Source organism: Mus musculus, chromosome 1 (assembly GCF_000001635.26).
Source record: "Mus musculus strain C57BL/6J chromosome 1, GRCm38.p6 C57BL/6J".
Classification (NCBI taxonomy): domain Eukaryota; kingdom Metazoa; phylum Chordata; class Mammalia; order Rodentia; family Muridae; genus Mus; species Mus musculus.
In genome coordinates, this window is record NC_000067.6 from 33,702,834 (window position 1) to 33,719,887 (window position 17,054).

General features: G+C 43.4%; 1 long non-coding RNA gene across 1 annotated transcript; it reads right to left on the reverse strand.

Annotated features, from left to right (window-relative positions):
- Positions 1–11,347: 11,347 nt before the first annotated feature.
- Positions 11,348–17,013, reverse strand: Gm32229 (predicted gene, 32229). Its single transcript, NR_157041.1, has 4 exons — positions 16,947–17,013; positions 14,134–14,228; positions 11,625–11,717; positions 11,348–11,507 (listed from the first exon to the last, which is right to left on the reverse strand). It is a non-coding gene; the product is annotated as a predicted gene, 32229 (long non-coding RNA).
- Positions 17,014–17,054: the final 41 nt, after the last annotated feature.

Below are 17,054 nucleotides of genomic sequence, written 5' to 3' on the forward strand. Positions count from 1 at the left end.
AAATACAGAACACTCCAACACTACACAATACACATTCTTCTCAGAAACCATGGACTTTTCTCTAAAGGAGATAGCAACATAGGATACAAAATGAGTCTTAGCAAACATAGAAAAATTGAAATAACCTATTCTATTCTATTCTATTCTATTCTATTCTATCTGAACACACTGGAAGCACAAATCAGTAGCAGGAGAAACACTGAAACACACAGAGAAGAACACAGTAGTGAATGAGAATGAATCATTGAAGACATCAGCATGAAAGCCGTTTTAATCCTGGGATTGAATGAAGATGAAAAGGCAGCATAGATAAGTGCAAGTTGTCATTAGTGGAATGTTTATAACTACAAGATTCTACACTTAAAAATCAGAGAGTGGCGAGTGAGCTGGCTCAGGGAAACGATCTTGTCACCAAGTCTGATTTTCATCCCTGAGACCCACAGGGAGGGAGAAGAGACCCCACTCCCATAAGTTATACTCTGACCTACATATATGCACTTTGGATCCAATGCACACACACATACATGCACATACATGGGCACACTCGTGCACACATGCGCTCACATACATGCATGCGTGCATACACAGACATGTACACACACGCACACACACATGTACAAGTCAATCAACTAATCAATACATAAATGTAAAAACACCTGAGAAATCTCAAGTGAGTAACTTGTATACCTTGTATAACTTGGAACAACAAGGCCCAAACCCACAGCAACTGCAATTACACACACAAGACCTGCCAAGGTTGCTCCTGGAGGAGGGGACGAGCTCATGAAGCACCCTCCTTCTTGAGTATCAATAGGTAGTTAATAGGGAGATAGAGGGTATATCCACTGGTAGGCTGTCAATGATCCTGTACATAACCTCTCACCTATGCTCTTGTAGGCAACCCTACTTAAACTCATTGGGGGACACACACACACACACACACACACACACACACACAGACTAACTTTCATCCCTGAAACCCACAGGGAGGGAGAAGAGAACCGATTCTCATAAATCATACTCGGACCTCCACATAGGTGTTTTGGGTCCATTAAACACACACATGCGTGCATGTGCACACACATGTGCACACATGTGTATGCAAATGCACACACAGGTGGGAAGAGGGAGGGAGAAGGAGAGAGGTGGGAAGGAAGAGGGGAGGGGGAGGGAGGGAGAATAGAAGCAGAATTGTCTGGGAAGATGAACACATCAGTTGGAGTGGAGGAGAACAGAAGTTGTAGAGAAGGGAGTATGATCTAAATACACTGTGCACACTTAAATATGGCAGTCCTATAGTGAAACCTAGTACCATGTGTGCTTAACATGTGCTCATAAAACAACCAATGTAGGCAAGAATGCAGACAAAAGGAATCCTTATACACTGCTAGTAGCAACGTGAACTACCCCAGTCACTATGGAAGCCACTATGGAGATTTTTCGAAAGGCTGAAAAGCGATCTTCCATATAACCCAGCTATCCCACTGATGACTATTTACCTAAAGAACATTGGCATACCCCAATAACTGCACATCAGTAATTATTGTAACACTATCTACAAGAGCACAGAAATGGAACAAACCAGGTGTCCAACCACTGAGAGATGGATAAAGAAAACAGAATGCATTCATAGTCGGATTTCATTCAGCCTTAAAGACACAAATTAATGTCATTTTCAGGAAAACAGGTGCCCCCTGAGATAATCACATTAAGAAAAGTAAGCAGTGCCATAAAGATTGGTGTGTTCTCACTTGTGGTCCCTAGTTTTTGTATATAGATATATACAATTGAGTATGTGTATATGGCATAAAACTAGAAATAAAACTGTCTAGGATGATGAAGGGACTGATGGGTGGGGAAGGAGGGAGAACAAAGGAGGGTCTACCTTGGAAAAGGTGTACAGCCTATAGCATAGACTTGAATGAAAACTTAAATAGAAAGCTAATGAATAGATGTGTGCCTAGGCACTAAGCAAGAACATGAATGCATTGGAGGGAGAGTTTTATTGATTATTGATTGTTTTGTGTGTGTATGTGTGTGCATGTGCGTGTACACATGCACATAAATGTGGAGGCAAGAAGACAATGTTGAGTCTCTCCCTCAATTACATGGCTGGTTGCAGACATCAAATGATTGATCTCATCGGGCTTCTGTGGCAAGTGTTTTTACCTGCTGAGTCACTTTTCTGGCCCTCATATTTGATTTTTTGAAAGTGCATAATGCTAGGATTTCCCGCCAGCAGAAACCCCTCAAGTCATTCATACACTAGTGGCCAGAGGCATCTGGGTTGCACTGAAAGAAAAGCCAAGGTTCTTTCAACCACTACTTGAAAACTACTTGTTAATGTGACATCCTGAGAATAATGTGATGATGATGTTGACGATGATGACGACGACAACGATGATGATGACAGGTCACCAGGCCAGGCTGCCCGTGAGCACAAGATATAGCCCAAGGATTACCTTGAACCTCTGATCTTCCTGCCTGAGGGCTGGGATTACAGGTGCGTACCACACTGTGTCTGGAGACTGAACTCAGGGCTTTGTGCATTCTAGGGAAAGAACACTATCAACTGTGCTAAGTCACCAGTCCTCTGAGACAGAGCTTTGGTAGCATAATCTCACACTGACCAAGCCTTACGAAGAAGAGTTCTCTCTTATCTTCCCATGATCTAAGGGAGAAGAGAGAGTTTATACTTTTTTTTGGTTGGTTGGTTGGTTTTTTGCTATTTTATTCCTGAGGATGTAGATATTTATCTACTCCTCAAAACATACCAAAATATAATTTTGTTCTGGATAAGTGTCAATTATAACTCTATAAATAATTTCACAGTACTTTAAAAAAAATCTCAGGCTGGAGAGATGACTCAGTGGTTACGAGCACTGACTGCTCTTCCAAAGGTCCTGAGTTCAAATCCCAGCAACCACATGGTAGCTCACAACCTTCTGTAATGAGATCTGATGCCCTCTTCTGCTATGTTTGAAGACAGCTATAGAGTACTTACATATAATAAATAAATAAATCTTTTAAAAAAATGGGACCTCATAAAATTGCAAAGCTTCTGTAAGGCAAAGGACACTGTCATTAAGACAAAAAGGTCACCAACAGATTGGAAAAGGATCTTTACCAATCCTAAATTCGATAGGGGACTATATCCAATATATACAAAAAACTCAACAAGTTAGACTCCAGAGAACCAAATAACCCTATTAAAAATGGGGTACAGAGCTAAACAAAGAATTATCAGCTGAGGAATAGCGAATGGCTGAGAAGCACCTAAAAGAAAATGTTCAACATCCTTAGTCATCAGGGAAATGCAAATCAAAACAACCCTGAGATTTCATCTCACACCAGTCAGAATGGCTCAGATCAAAAACTCAGGTGACAGCAGATGCTATCGAGGATGTGGAGAAAGAGGAACACTCCTCCATTGCTGGTGGGATTGCAAGCTTGGACAACAGCTCTGGAAATCAGTCTGGTGGTTCCTCAGAAAATTGGACATAGTACTACCTGAGAACCCAGCAATACCACTCCTGGGTATATACCTAGAAGATGCTCCAACATGTAATAAGGACACATGCTCCACTATGTTCATAGAAGCCTTATTTATAATAGCCAGAAGCTGGAAAGAACCCAGATGTCCCTCACAGAGGAATGGATACAGAAAATGTGGTACATTTACACAATGGAGTACTAAGCAGCTATTAAAAACAATGAATTTATGAAATTCTTAGGCAATGGACCTGGAGGGCATCATCCTGAGTGAGGTAACCCAATCACAAAAGAACACACATGATAAGCACTCCCTGATAAGTGGATATTAGCCCAGAAGCTCAGAATACCCAAAATACAAGTCATAAACCACATGAAAGTCAAGAAGAAGGAAGACCAAAGTGTGGATACTTTGATCCTTCTTAGAAGGGGGAACAAAATACTTGTGGAAGGAGTTACAGAGACAAAGCGTGGAACAGAGATCGAAGGAATGACCATCCACAGACTGCCCCACCTGGGGATCCATATACAATCACCAAACCCAGACACTACTGCAGATGCCAACAAGTGCTTGTTGACAGGAGCCTGATATAACTGTCCCCTGAGAGGCTCTGTCAGTGCCTGACAAATACAGAAATGGATGCTCACAGCCATCCACTGGACTGAGCACAGGATCCCCAATGAAGGAGCTAGAAAAAGTACCCAAGGAGCTGAAGGGGTTTGCAGCCCCTTAGGAGGAACAACAATATGAACTAACCAGTACCCCCAGGGCTCCCAGGGACTAAACTACCAATCAAAGAAAACGCACGGTGAGACTCATGGCTCTAGCTGCATATATAGCAATGGGAGGAGAAGCTTTTGGTCCTGTGAAGGCTCTAAGCCCCAGTGTAGGGAAATGCCAGGGGGCTAGGAATTGGTAGTGGGTGGGTTGATGATCGGGGGAAGGGGAAGGGGATAGGGGGTTTTCAGAGGGGAAACCAGGAAAGGGGATATTTGAAATGTAAATAAAGAAAACATGTTACCATTCTCTCATACAAAGAGAGGATGTAGACTCATCACCCGCTGTGGTGCCTTGAGTGAGAATGGTCCCCATAGGTTCATATTTGAAAGCTTAGTCACCAGGGAATGGAACTGCTTGGAAGGATCCAGGGGCATGCCCTTGTTGGAGGAGCCATGCTACTTGGAGGTTGTCTTAGAGTTTTAAAAAGCCCACACCAGGCCCAGCCTCTCTCTGCCTGCTTGTCTGTCTGTAAATCAGGGTATAAGCTCTCAGTCTCACGCCTGCCTGCCTGCTGCCACACTTCCCACCATGATGATCATGGAGAAGTCCTTTGAATTAAATGCTTTCTTTTATAAGAGTTGTCTTGGTAATGGTGTCTCTTTGGAGCTGTAGAAAAGTAACTAAGAAATATCCTCATCATAGGTTTTAGCCACTCGATCCTGCACCTCCCTGAGTTGTATGAACTTCTGCCCCAAATGCATGTCGTCTTGGGAATTTCTATGGTATACAAAATGTTGAATGCTAACTTAAAGGTAAGAGACCAAATCTTTTGGGTTCAGACTCCATTTAGAGAACCTGACCTAAAACTGAACTAAAGTTAACTAACAGGCAGGTACCTAGCACCAGTTTCCAGGTTACCCACCAACAAGACCTGTGTTTAGCACCAGTTTCCACGTTATTCCCCAACAAACATGTACCTCCAGGTTACAAGCCTGCCCCTGACACTTTACTTCCTAGCAATGACCAATCAGGAGGAAAATAGAAGTTAGGTTTATGATTTGGCTCCCAGCACCAGTCAATTATGTTAAAGGCCATAATGGCCCCCAATCAGATGTGTGCCAGGCTAGATATTCCCTTCTTGCCTCTATAAATGCTTGCATAAGACTAGGCTTAGGGCTCCACCTTCCTGCCATGTCAGGGTTGGGTGGGGAGCCCAAGCTTGAATGAAGAATAGCTTAAATAAAGAGATCCTGATGCAACTGCACTGGAATCGGCTCCTTGGTGGTCTTTTAGGGGTCTACAAACATCCCTTGGCACTGCATCAGTTGCCAATCACAGGCAGGTCAGCCAGCAGAACTTTACTAGAGCCTGAGTGCTCCCTTCAAAGTCAGCTCTGACAGGATTACAGGCCTCAATTTCCTGTTGGTCTCAAAGCAATGAGAGGAAAACAAAGAAAGGATTGTCATGACCTGGGTGGCAAGGCACTTCTGAGATCTGTCAGCAAGGAACAACCTTTGGGAAATTAGTGGGCTGGCACAACAAAGGGAAATCCATGTCTACACAGGTGGAGATATCATCACCCATGCTGGGATGAGTATTTTTTTGATGATGTGGCTGTTTAAAGATCACAAACGCTCCTGTAAAACCAATAAATGTCTTGGTTCACTAAGCTAGACTCAGATGGAATAATTATTTTTCTTCTCTTTGGTGCCTTGTCTGGGCTGAGCAGACATTATTCCCCCAGGAAAAGTTCACACAACAACTGGCATTCAATCATTGGTGGATCTGGAAAGAACAAATGCATTCATTGCCTTGTTTGGGGTGATAACAGGCAATGGAAGCTAAACTCCTAAAGGGTAGATGATCTACAGGAGTGATCATGGTGTGGCCATCCTTCCCTGTGTGGTACGTAAGACAGGATGTCTTGCATCTTCACTGTGCATATCCTTTCTCATGATGCATCTGATTTAACCACATGCAAGCTCAATCATGTATAGTCATAAGATGGTACAGGAAACAAGAGGGCCATCTGGGTCAATTTTTGCTTACACAGCTATGCTGGCTATTGTTGGTCATTAACGTCACTATATCTGGAATTAACTAAAACCAAAAATGGAGGGGTGTCTTACTTAGGGTTTTACTACTGTAAACAGACACCATGACCAAGGCAAGTCTTATAAAGGACAATATTTCATTGGGGCTGGATACAGGTTTAGAGTGACGTGTTTATAAAAAGATAAAGAGAAGATGAATATGTTTTGGTGGATGTGTGGTATGGTGAGGTATGGGGGAAAGGGATGCCTCAGTGGGCCCATGCCAAGGCATTCCTTCCCCCTGAGGGACTAGCCACACAATGGTATAGTATAGAACAGAGTTTATTCAGGGCATGGGGTGGGGAGTTGAGAGGATAGTAGAAGCAGAGAAAGGCAGAGATTGGGGGGGGGGGGGAGTAGAGGCCAGTCAGGAGCACATGGGAAAGAAGGGGGAAGGGACAAGAGGACAGAGCAGGAGCAGGAATGCAAGAGCAAGAGAGAGAGGAGGGGACAAGCAGCCCCTTTTATAATGAGTCAGGCATGGCCAGGTAACTGTGGGGTGGAGCTTAGACAAAATGCTAACACAGAGATTCAGTCCATTATCATCAAGGTGATATGCATGGCAGCATCCAGGCAGGCATGGTGCAGGCAGAACTAAGAGTTCTACATCTTCCTCTGAAGGCTGCTAATGGAAGACTCACTCCCAGGCAGTTAGGATGAGGCTCTTACTGGCCACACCCACAGTGACACACCCACTCCAACAAGGCCATATCTTCTAATCATGCCACTTCCTGAGCCGAGCATAAACAAACCATCATAGAGGGGTATACGTGTGAGGGATTTTTGCTCAATTTAAAGTGGAAAGATCTATATATTATCTGGATCTTTGAGGTGGGAACACCACAATCTGGACATTGTTTTCTCCTGGAAACCTATATAAGGACATGGAGCAAGGAAGCTTGTTCTCTTTGCCTACTTGTTCTCACCTTGCTAGCATTCCTTCACTACCATCACAGCCTACTTCTGAGGGATTCCAGTGTATACTGAAGACCAACCGAGACATCCAGCCTCATGGACTAAGCAACTGCTGGATTCTTAGACTTTCCATCCATAGGCAGCCATTGCTGGATTAGCTGGACCACAGCCTGTAAGTCATTCTAATAAATCCAGGTGGGCAGATAGAAAGATAGAAGATAGATATCCCTGACTAATACAACACTGCTCTTTTGTGGGTATCTAGAATGATAGTTAAGGTGGATACTCGGGAAAGAGGAGGAAGCAACTAATGTGACTATTTATTATATAACATTATATAGCATTCTAACAAGGGGCTACTCTTATGTGATTCTGCATAAACACCCCTGAACCCAAGAGTGTGCACCTTCTCCTCAAATGTATAGAGTATGGCACATCTGCCTGTGCTTTGCACATCTTCCTTAAGTTTCCGCCATCCTCGGCCCCAGAGCTACCAGGTAGTAAGTAGCAGTTCCCCCGCTAAAGTTCCCCCAGAGGGCACAGGCTGTCTTACTGAGCATACATCCAAAACCAGTTCAAGAGGGATTAGCCTCCTGTCTCTAGTTCCTGGGTGTTTCAAAACATGCTTGAATGGGAACTGACCACAAGGGGGGCAGGTTACTAAACTGCTAACAGGTAGGAGTAACTTATTACTTTGTTTGAAGTGGGGTAGTGTATGTGTGACTCAATGTAGGCGGATGACCCAGGTTGCTAAGTGCATTGTTAGGAAAGCGGTGTGTGTGTAGCTCAAGCCAGGCAGAGTCCCAGGTTGCTAAGCTTTCTTTAGAAGTGGACAGTTTTCTCCCCTGAGCACGTTGTGTGCAGTTCTCTCCTGGGGATGGGGAGTGTTTGTTCAGCCAAGGTCCCTTTCAGGAATCAGAAACGCACCGGCTGGCTCAGAGGCAGTAGGATCTAGGAACTCTGGGGTGAGAACAGGCTTCTGCTCCATGTTGGCCCTAGGCAGATCAGAGCAGCATCAGCCAGTCCTACTGAGCTCCTTGGGACTGGAGAGATGCTCAGGACACCAACGCAGCACCCCAAAGGTGAGAAAGGCAGCCTGCTCCCAGAGACTGTGCATTGTGGAAGGCCAAGGTGGTGCTTCCTGTCCATGCTGCTGATTCTCACAAGGATCTTTTCCAGAAAGAAGTGGCACATGCAATGGGCCCTTTTCCTGCTATATGGGACCTCACTAACATTGTTCTTATGACCAATAGTGATAGGAAGGACGTTGTGAATTCCCAGAGCTACTCCCCACCCCCAAAGTTTCACTATGTGGATGATGTAATAACTTCTGAGTGGCTCATGTGGCTCAGCAAGGCATCTGGAAGAACTATAAAAACATCAGATAAAGAGTTAAAACACAAAAGGCAGCCTGAGTGGGTGGGAAAGGGCATTCAGAAACCACACGACTATCTAATGAAACTCCAGTACCAAGGATAGGTACCTCCAAGGCCCCACAAATAATACAGACATTGCTAATGCTGTTGGCTTTCCAACAGAACTAGATAGCAAGGCTCTATTATTGAAGACACTGCATGGTTTCCTGTAGAAGACATTTTGCTATGTTTGGGCATTGGCTTAGTTTCCTCGGTTGGTCAGTCCTGCCCTCAACATTTATTGAAGCTTTTTTTTTCTTCATAAAATATATTTTGTTCATGCTTTCCCCTCTCCCACAGTTTCTCCCAGACCCTCCCTACCTCACTACCCTTGTGAATTTATGTTCTGTCTCCCTCTCTCTTTAAAGCAAAACCAATAAACACACACATACACACCCCACAAAACTATCCAAAAAAAGAATATCAAAATACACACGCAAAAGACCAAGAAATGCCCAAACAAAACAAAATGAGACAAAAAGTCATCAAAATATACTTCTGGCCATGGGGCAACCCTGAAGTGTTATTAATACACCCAGTGAGAGTCACCTAGAGAAAACTGAATTTTTTTTTCCTCTGAGGCCCTGATGTATGGAGAAGGAACATAGATCCTTTTCAAAACCAGGAATATATTTGACGGAGCCAGTAATGGCCTGGGACCAGGGCCTCAGGGGAGCTGTAGTTTTGGCTCCTGAGAACCCAACTCTTCTCACCACACAGAGAGTCATGGCAGGCAGGATTCCAGGCTTGTGGTCTGGAAGCAGAAAGTGAACAGCCAGCGCCTCCCAGCTACAAACCCTCAAAGCCTGCCCCAGTGACTCCAGCAAGGCTCCACCTCGCAAAGGTTTGTCAACCTCCCTAGGCAGAGCTACACGATGGCCACCAAGTTTTCAAACATGCGTGTCCATGGGGAACACTTCATATCCAAATCATAACACCCCAGCTGGAGCATCCAAGGGCTCCCAGACATTGCATGATGGGAAAAAAAAGTATCTGTACCAATTTCAAAAGTACCCATAGTCTTTATTAGTCCCAACACTGTTTAAAAGCAAAGTCTAAAGTCTCTTCTGACTCTCAAGGCAGGCTTCCAGCTATATGAGCCCCTGTTTAAAAAAATACAAGTTCCATCATCCAATGGAACAGAATATATATTCTAATCCTAAAGGGATGGCACGGTGAGGAAATATTGGACCAAAGTAAGACCCAAACCCAGCAGTACAACCACCAAATCCTAGACCTCCATGTCTGGTATCTAGGATTTTGGTTTTAAGGGGCTCCACTTCTTACAGCTGCCATAGCTTTTCCAGACAGAGCCACCAGCTGAGGACCGTGTGTTGAAACATGGGAGCCTACGAGGGACATTTTATATTCACACTACAATACAAGCCTTCTTTCTCTGATCCTCCGCTTTGCTCTTACTAGGACTCTGTAATTCTGAGCTTACATAGGTACTCAGAATAACTCTCATTTCATGATCCTTACCCACATTTGAAAAGTCCCTTTTGCCATGGAAGTTAACTTAATCACAGGGGTTAAAGAACAGATGTAGTGATCGTTGTGTGCATTATTTTACTCACACAGAGACTCTAAAGTAACAATATATTTGCATTGAGAACAACTTCCTTTTAATTCGGTGAATCCAGTGTTAAAGCTTAGCATTCAATTCACTTTGTTTTGTATAAGTAGCAGTTATTTTATAGATGAAATTCTATCACACACACATACACACTCACAACCGTACACATTATCTTAAGTACGAAAACCACAAATTACTATTTATTATTAGATAAATAAAATCAATTGGCCTGGAGTTCACTGCTATTACTTTTCAACATTCACAATGTGCAGCTTAAAGTCCTGTACCTTGAAGAGTTCCAGCCCTAACGGTAGTGTAATAATACCCAACCTACACTGCCTCCTCGGTGAGGAGATGAGACTGCCGAGCTCAGCAGCTCATGGGCTCCTTCTCATTCTGACTAGGCAGGTAGCTCTTCAAACTCAGTTAACCTATTCTACAAAACCTCTCACAAAAACGCCCAAAGATTGGTGTCTGAAGCGATTTTATATCCTGTGTAATTGACAATCAATATAACCAGAGACTTGTTTCCATGGTGTCTCAAAATTCCATCATGTTGACAATGAAGTTTAACCACCAAACTTTCTTAAAAGTGAAGTTTAACCACCAAACTTTCTTAAAAGTTAAGAGCTTTCTTTCCAAAACAGATGTAAATAGATACTATCTCTTGCATGAGGCAATAGCCTCTTTAAAATTGGTCCATTCCTGCCAAGGGTTGGAAAAATGAACATGAGTACACCTTTTAGACTGTTGGTTTCTGTTAAAGCTATTATTGAAAAGCTCTTACGTAATATGATCCCAGATCTTGTTACTTGTTATTATCTGGTCTGCTGATAACCTATTAAAAGTAAATACTGCCATGCACAAGAAAGACAAATCAAAAACTGAAAAACTCCAAGTCTAGAGTGATGTGCATATAACCTGACAACTCAGGCAGCAGGTCTTTGGTCTTCCAAGATTTGTTATCCATCCTTTGGCAAATTATGCCTTTAATTTTTTCTTACGTGTTTTTATAATTTGCTTATTAAAATCTCTGCATTCCAAAACTTAAAATCCTGTGGACAAAAATGGCACTCGATTAAACTGCATCTTACTGCATCTGCTGGTCAGACACCTTTGAGCATTTTAGATTTTACTCCAGATTTCACCGCTTCCAGCCGGGTGTTCCTCTACCAGCATGGAAGGAAGGTCTCTTGTCAGGCAGACCTGCAGGAGGCAGAGGCAGGGGTGACTGTCACCTTTGTTGTTTGTGGTTCTTGGTAATGTGAGAGGCAGCTTGGTCCTTTACACTTGACCTGTACATTTGACAAAGTTAAACAACAGATCAGAATACAAGAAGAAGGCAATCTTGCCTATTGGAGCCTTCTCCTCTTTACAATTCCCTGGCTCGTTTTCCCTGTTCCATCGCTTACTGTGGAGGCAGGAGAGTTTTCTCTTCAATTTCTGTCTTCTTCAGTTCTGACTGCTCCATTTCCTCAACCTCAGCCATATTGTGTTTGCCACACCTGGTTACAGAAAGAGCACAGTGAGGTTTGCGAACAAGAAGCTGGGTCAGGGCAGCGCTGCGCCAAGGGTAATGGTCCGCCAGCGCCACTCTTCCAGAGTCCATTCAAACCACAGTCCTCTAATTTCCAAGTCAAGACTTTTCCACGTCTCTCTTTGATCAGATCGAAAGTTTAAGATTTTTTTTTTTTGATCCTTAGTTACTTTTCTATTGATGTGACAAAAAAAAAAAAAAAACCATGACCAAGGCAACATATAAAATAAACGGTTTAACTGAGATTATGGTTTCCGAGGGAAGCATGATGGCAGGAACAGCCGAGAACTGACGTCTTGATATGCAAGCAGGAAGCAGAGAACGAATCCTGGGAACGGCACTTAGTGTGTTAAAGGCCTTCTGTTCCCAGCCAGGACTATCACATTCTGGCTCTGCAAAGCCCCACCCTTTTTTCCAGGACTTGAGCTTGTCTCTGCAGGATTCAGAGGCCCGCCCCTTAATTTGCATCGGAGATGCAGATGTCCCAGAGCGGTCCTTACCCAGGCTTTCTTCTTGGTGAGTTCTGTAAGTACTGACTTCCAGCTCACTAACCACGGTGTATCCTTGGTCCCCAGAGCTGAAGCCCTGTTCTATGAGTCCCTTAAGAAAATTAACTGACTTTTTCAAGGCTACAGAGAAGGGTTACCTGTTTGCATTCAAAAATCCTTCTCGGGACCCAATGCTGGCCATTCTAGGCTGACACCCAAGTTTGCAAATTTGTAATATAAACTCTCTCACATTTGCTATTCTGGACTCCAGTGTTCTTATTATGAAGAAAGGATCACTGTTTCTCACACTTGTGATCCTGGTATAGTAGGGATTTCTTGGACCCCTTTGACCTGTTCCTGTCTAATCGGCCTATGATCTTGTCCAATGCACCCCTGAACTCGACCTGTGATGCCATTTACAAAAACCCATTTAACTTATTCCTTTAAATTACTTAAACAATACAATGTTTGTGCTACCAAAATCATATATATATATATATATGTATATATATATATATACATATATATATATATATGTGTGTGTGTGTGTGTGTGTGTGTGTGTATAATGACACTTAAGCGAAAACTTCAAGACTCCTTTGTGGAAAGTCTCTCATCATCATTCTAGGGCATGCAATGCTATCATTTTCTTTCATTATTTACTTGCCACTTTTCTATTTTACTTTTTGAGACCTAGTACTGCTGGCCTGGAACTTCTTATGTAGATCAGGTTGGCTTCAAATTTGAGATAATCCCCCTGCCTCTGCTTCCTGAGAGATTGGATTACATGAGTGTGTCACTATGGCCCATAAATGTAATTCTGGGTTTTTTTTTCTCCCTACACTCCTCTTGTTAATAAGGGGACAAATAAGTGACAAAAAGACCTGGTATTTTTATTATTAAGATGCAAGCACTGGCAGTTGTTTTTTGTTTTTGTTTTTTGAGATAGGGTTTCTCTGTGTAGCCTGGCTGTCCTGGAACTCACTTTGTAGACCAGGCTGGCCTCGTACCCAGAAATCTGCCTGCCTCTGCCTCCCAAGTGCTGGGATTAAAGGCACCACCACTGCCCGGCTGTGATTCTAAGCTATTCTAACCTGGCTATGCTGCGTAGACTCCTTCCCACCCATGTGCCCTATTACTTGCCATCTGAGTCTTGCCCTGGCTCGCTCTGGTCTATGTGTGTCCTCATGGATGGGTGCTCTGTCATCTCAACCTCATGGCAAATCCTCCTGTTTCTTCTCCATCTCTCCATCTCTTCCTCTCCTCTCCCTCCCCCCTTTCTCTTTCTCTCTCTCCTGACTGGGATCAGAAATCCTTCTGAAAGAAAGAAAGAAAGAAAGAAAGAAAGAAAGAAAGAAATCCTTCCTTAGTCTCTTCTCTTCTCTTCTCTTCTCTTCTCTTCTCTTCTCTTCTCTTCTCTTCTCTTCTCTTCTCTTCCCCAGCTACTGACGGATCAGCTCTTTGTTAACCAATCAGAGGTGATAGAAAACAATCTATATACAACATTGAGACAAGGGATGCTTGACCAAGCCAGGCAGTGGTGGCGCACGCCTTTAATCCCAGCACTTGGGAGGCAGAAGCTGGCGGATTTCTGAGTTTGAGGCCAGCCTGGTCTACAGGGTGAGTTCCAGGAAAGCCATGTCTACACAGAGAAACCCTGTCTCGAAAAAAAACAAAAAAACAAAAAAACAAAAAAAAACAAAACAACAACAAAAAGAGATGCTTGACCAGCCAACATCTAGACTGCAACCAGATCTCTGGGCCCATTCATCAGCATCTGAAATACACGGTAGACAAAAATCTTCCCCTAGCAATGTCCCACAATACTGTCGTAGTCTCTTTCTGTTGCTGTGATAAAATACATGGGCAGGAGCAACTTAAAGGAGATGAGGCTTACTTTTGGCTCACCGTTAAAGGTTATGCTCCATCATGGTGGCGAAATCAAAGGCAGGAGCTTGAAGCCACTGGTGCAGTGCATCCACCATCTGGAACCTGGAACATAGAGTAGAAAATGCTACATGCTGTGCCATGCCCTTCTCTATTTATATAGCCCAAATGTCCAGCCAGGGAATACCACTGCCCACAGTGGAAGGCGTTTCTCAGCTCATCAATGTCATCAAGATAATCCCTCACAGATGTGCCCAGAGGCCCATCCCAGGCAATTAGATTCTGTCAAGTTGACAACACCAACCACCACACTGCCCTTTCCTCAGCCCCTTACCCACTTAATGCCTATCTATATTAACACTTTTTCTTAGTAAACTCTAATTTTTTTTCGTAAGAAGCTAACAACTTGCAAACAAAATGAAGGCTAAACTTAGTGGTGACTTGACATTTGTGTCTCAAACACGATCTTTATCATGGATCAGTAACCTCTAATTTTTAAATCTGAAATTTTTCATTTTAAAATTACTATATATGACAAATAATTCTCACACAGTGGATGAGATCAGTGCTTGGGCAGCTGCTATTGCAGAAAGGTAGAACGCTTGGCCAGCATGAATGAGGCCCTGGGTTTATAGAAAGGATAGTTGGAACATTCATAAATACACAATGGAGATTACCTTTCCAGAACCTGAAAAGAAAGCCCTTGCTGGTCACAATTCTTTGCACATCACATAACTAATATGTTAGCTTCCAGCATCTCAGTCTCTCTGTTTTGTTCTCTATAGTGAAAAATTCCAGGATGTCCTATAGGACCAGAGGATGAAGGGGTCCAGTCTGGGCACATGGCCCAGAGGGAACTTAACAGCTAGCTAACTGCTATGAGCCCAAGCCAAGGCTCTTCCACATTCCTGAAGGAAATCTGAAACCATGACTCAAGACCCTAGCACTCTAATGCCCACAATTCTGATTAAGATGTGCTTGAAGGGCTGGTGAGATGGCTCAGTGGGTAAGAGCACCCGACTGCTCTTCCAAAGGTCCAGAGTTCAAATCCCAGCAACCACATGGTGGCTCACAACCATCCGTAATGAGATCTGACTCCCTCTTCTGGAGTGTGTGAAGACAGCTACAGTGTATTTACATAAAATAATAAATAAATCTTTAAAAAAAAAAAAAAAAAAAAAAAGATGTGCTTGAAGCAACAAGTGGTTCATATAGACCCTCTTAGCTATGGCTAATGTAGGTTTTCAAATTTTCATTTTAAAATGCTCTTGACAGTCGGGCAGTGGTGGTGCACGCCTTTAATCCCAGCACTTGGGAGGCAGAGGCAGGCAGATTTCTGAGTTCGAGGCCAGCCTGGTCTACAGAGTGAGTTCCAGGATACCTAGGGCTACACAGAGAAACCCTGTCTCGAAAAACTAACTAACTAAATAAATAAATAAAATAATTTTAGAAAATGCTCTTGACTTGTAGGTCCCTACTCTTGTGTAGCTCGGCTGCTAATTGTGGGTCATATCCTAGGACCAGGCTTTTTTTCCCCCATCTGCTATGACTGCACAAAACCTTTAAGTCAGAGAACTTAAAAAAAAAAAAAAAAGATTTATTTTATGTGTGAGAGTACACTGTCACTGTCTTCAGACACACCAGAAGAGAGTTTCAGATCCCATTACAGATGGTTGTGAGCCACCACGTGGTTGCTGGGAATTGAACTCAGGACTTCTGGAAGAAGAGTCAGTACTCTTAACCACTGAGCCATCTCTCCAGCTCCACTCAGAGAACTTTCAGTGTCAAGAGTTTTGAGCAACAACGGAAATGAACTGAACGCTTGGCATGATGACACAGCCTTGTAATTTCAGCACTGAAGAGATTGACACAGCAGGGTGGTGAGTTGAAATTCAGCCTTAGCTGCACTTGGCCAGTCTTGGATAAATAACCAGACTTTGCCTTGAAAAACAAAAACCAAACGCCAAGCCAAACAAAAACAAAAAAACAAACCCCAAACTAAAAAGGAAGGAGAAAACAATGGGTTTGGCATGCAGTGTGTGCTTTTGTGTACAGCACTTTGTTTTAACCTTAAGCTTCTGTCATTGTGTGTTGTTAATGCTTACAGCTGCAGAGGCTCCTTTTCATGGCTGTGTAGTGGTTCCATTACACAACGGAGAGGTATTAGTTCATTGACATCTTTTGGGTTATTTCCATTTGGAGAGTATTAGGACAGATGCAGCTATGGGTGTCCTGACATCTGTTTGCCTGTATATCATAAGGACAGTTCCTATCAGCTGTGTGACCAAGGAATGGGTGGATCACAGGGTGCACAAATGTAACAAACTCTCCTTCTCGTTCAAAGGAGTTGCTCCAGCACACAAATTCAGCTAATTCACATTCTTTTCAACACTTGGTATTTTATATCACCCTCCCCTGTTTTATTTTGATGCATACAGAAACAACCAACGTTTATGTATTTTGAGACATAGTTTATTGTAGTTCAGGCTGGCCTTGAAATCCTGATCTTCATGCCACACCATCTTTCCAAGTACTAGGATCACACACGTGTGTTTCCACGCCGCGTTTGAAGCGAGTTTGCTTTTTTGCAGGACCTTTTTAAATTTGTGGGTTAGTTTTCTGAGTTGTTAGCCATCACGGTCTTCTATTTTGTTCAGTCATACCCTGCAAACAAATTATTTGTCTTCATTCATCACTTTTTTTTTCACACTTCAGTGCTACCACGTGAGTCTCAGGTGGTGACAGACTTCTGAGGCCCCCGGATACCTGACCCTGTGTAGGGAAACAAGGCACACCTTCAGTAGGTTAGCACATCCTGCTCACCTTGGTCTCCTTGGGTACCAAGGCCTGATGCTGTGCAAACCCAGCCCGCGCCTTCCCTGCCAGCGCAGGGCGGGGCCGGTGCTGAGCATGCGCAGACCAGGTGGCGCA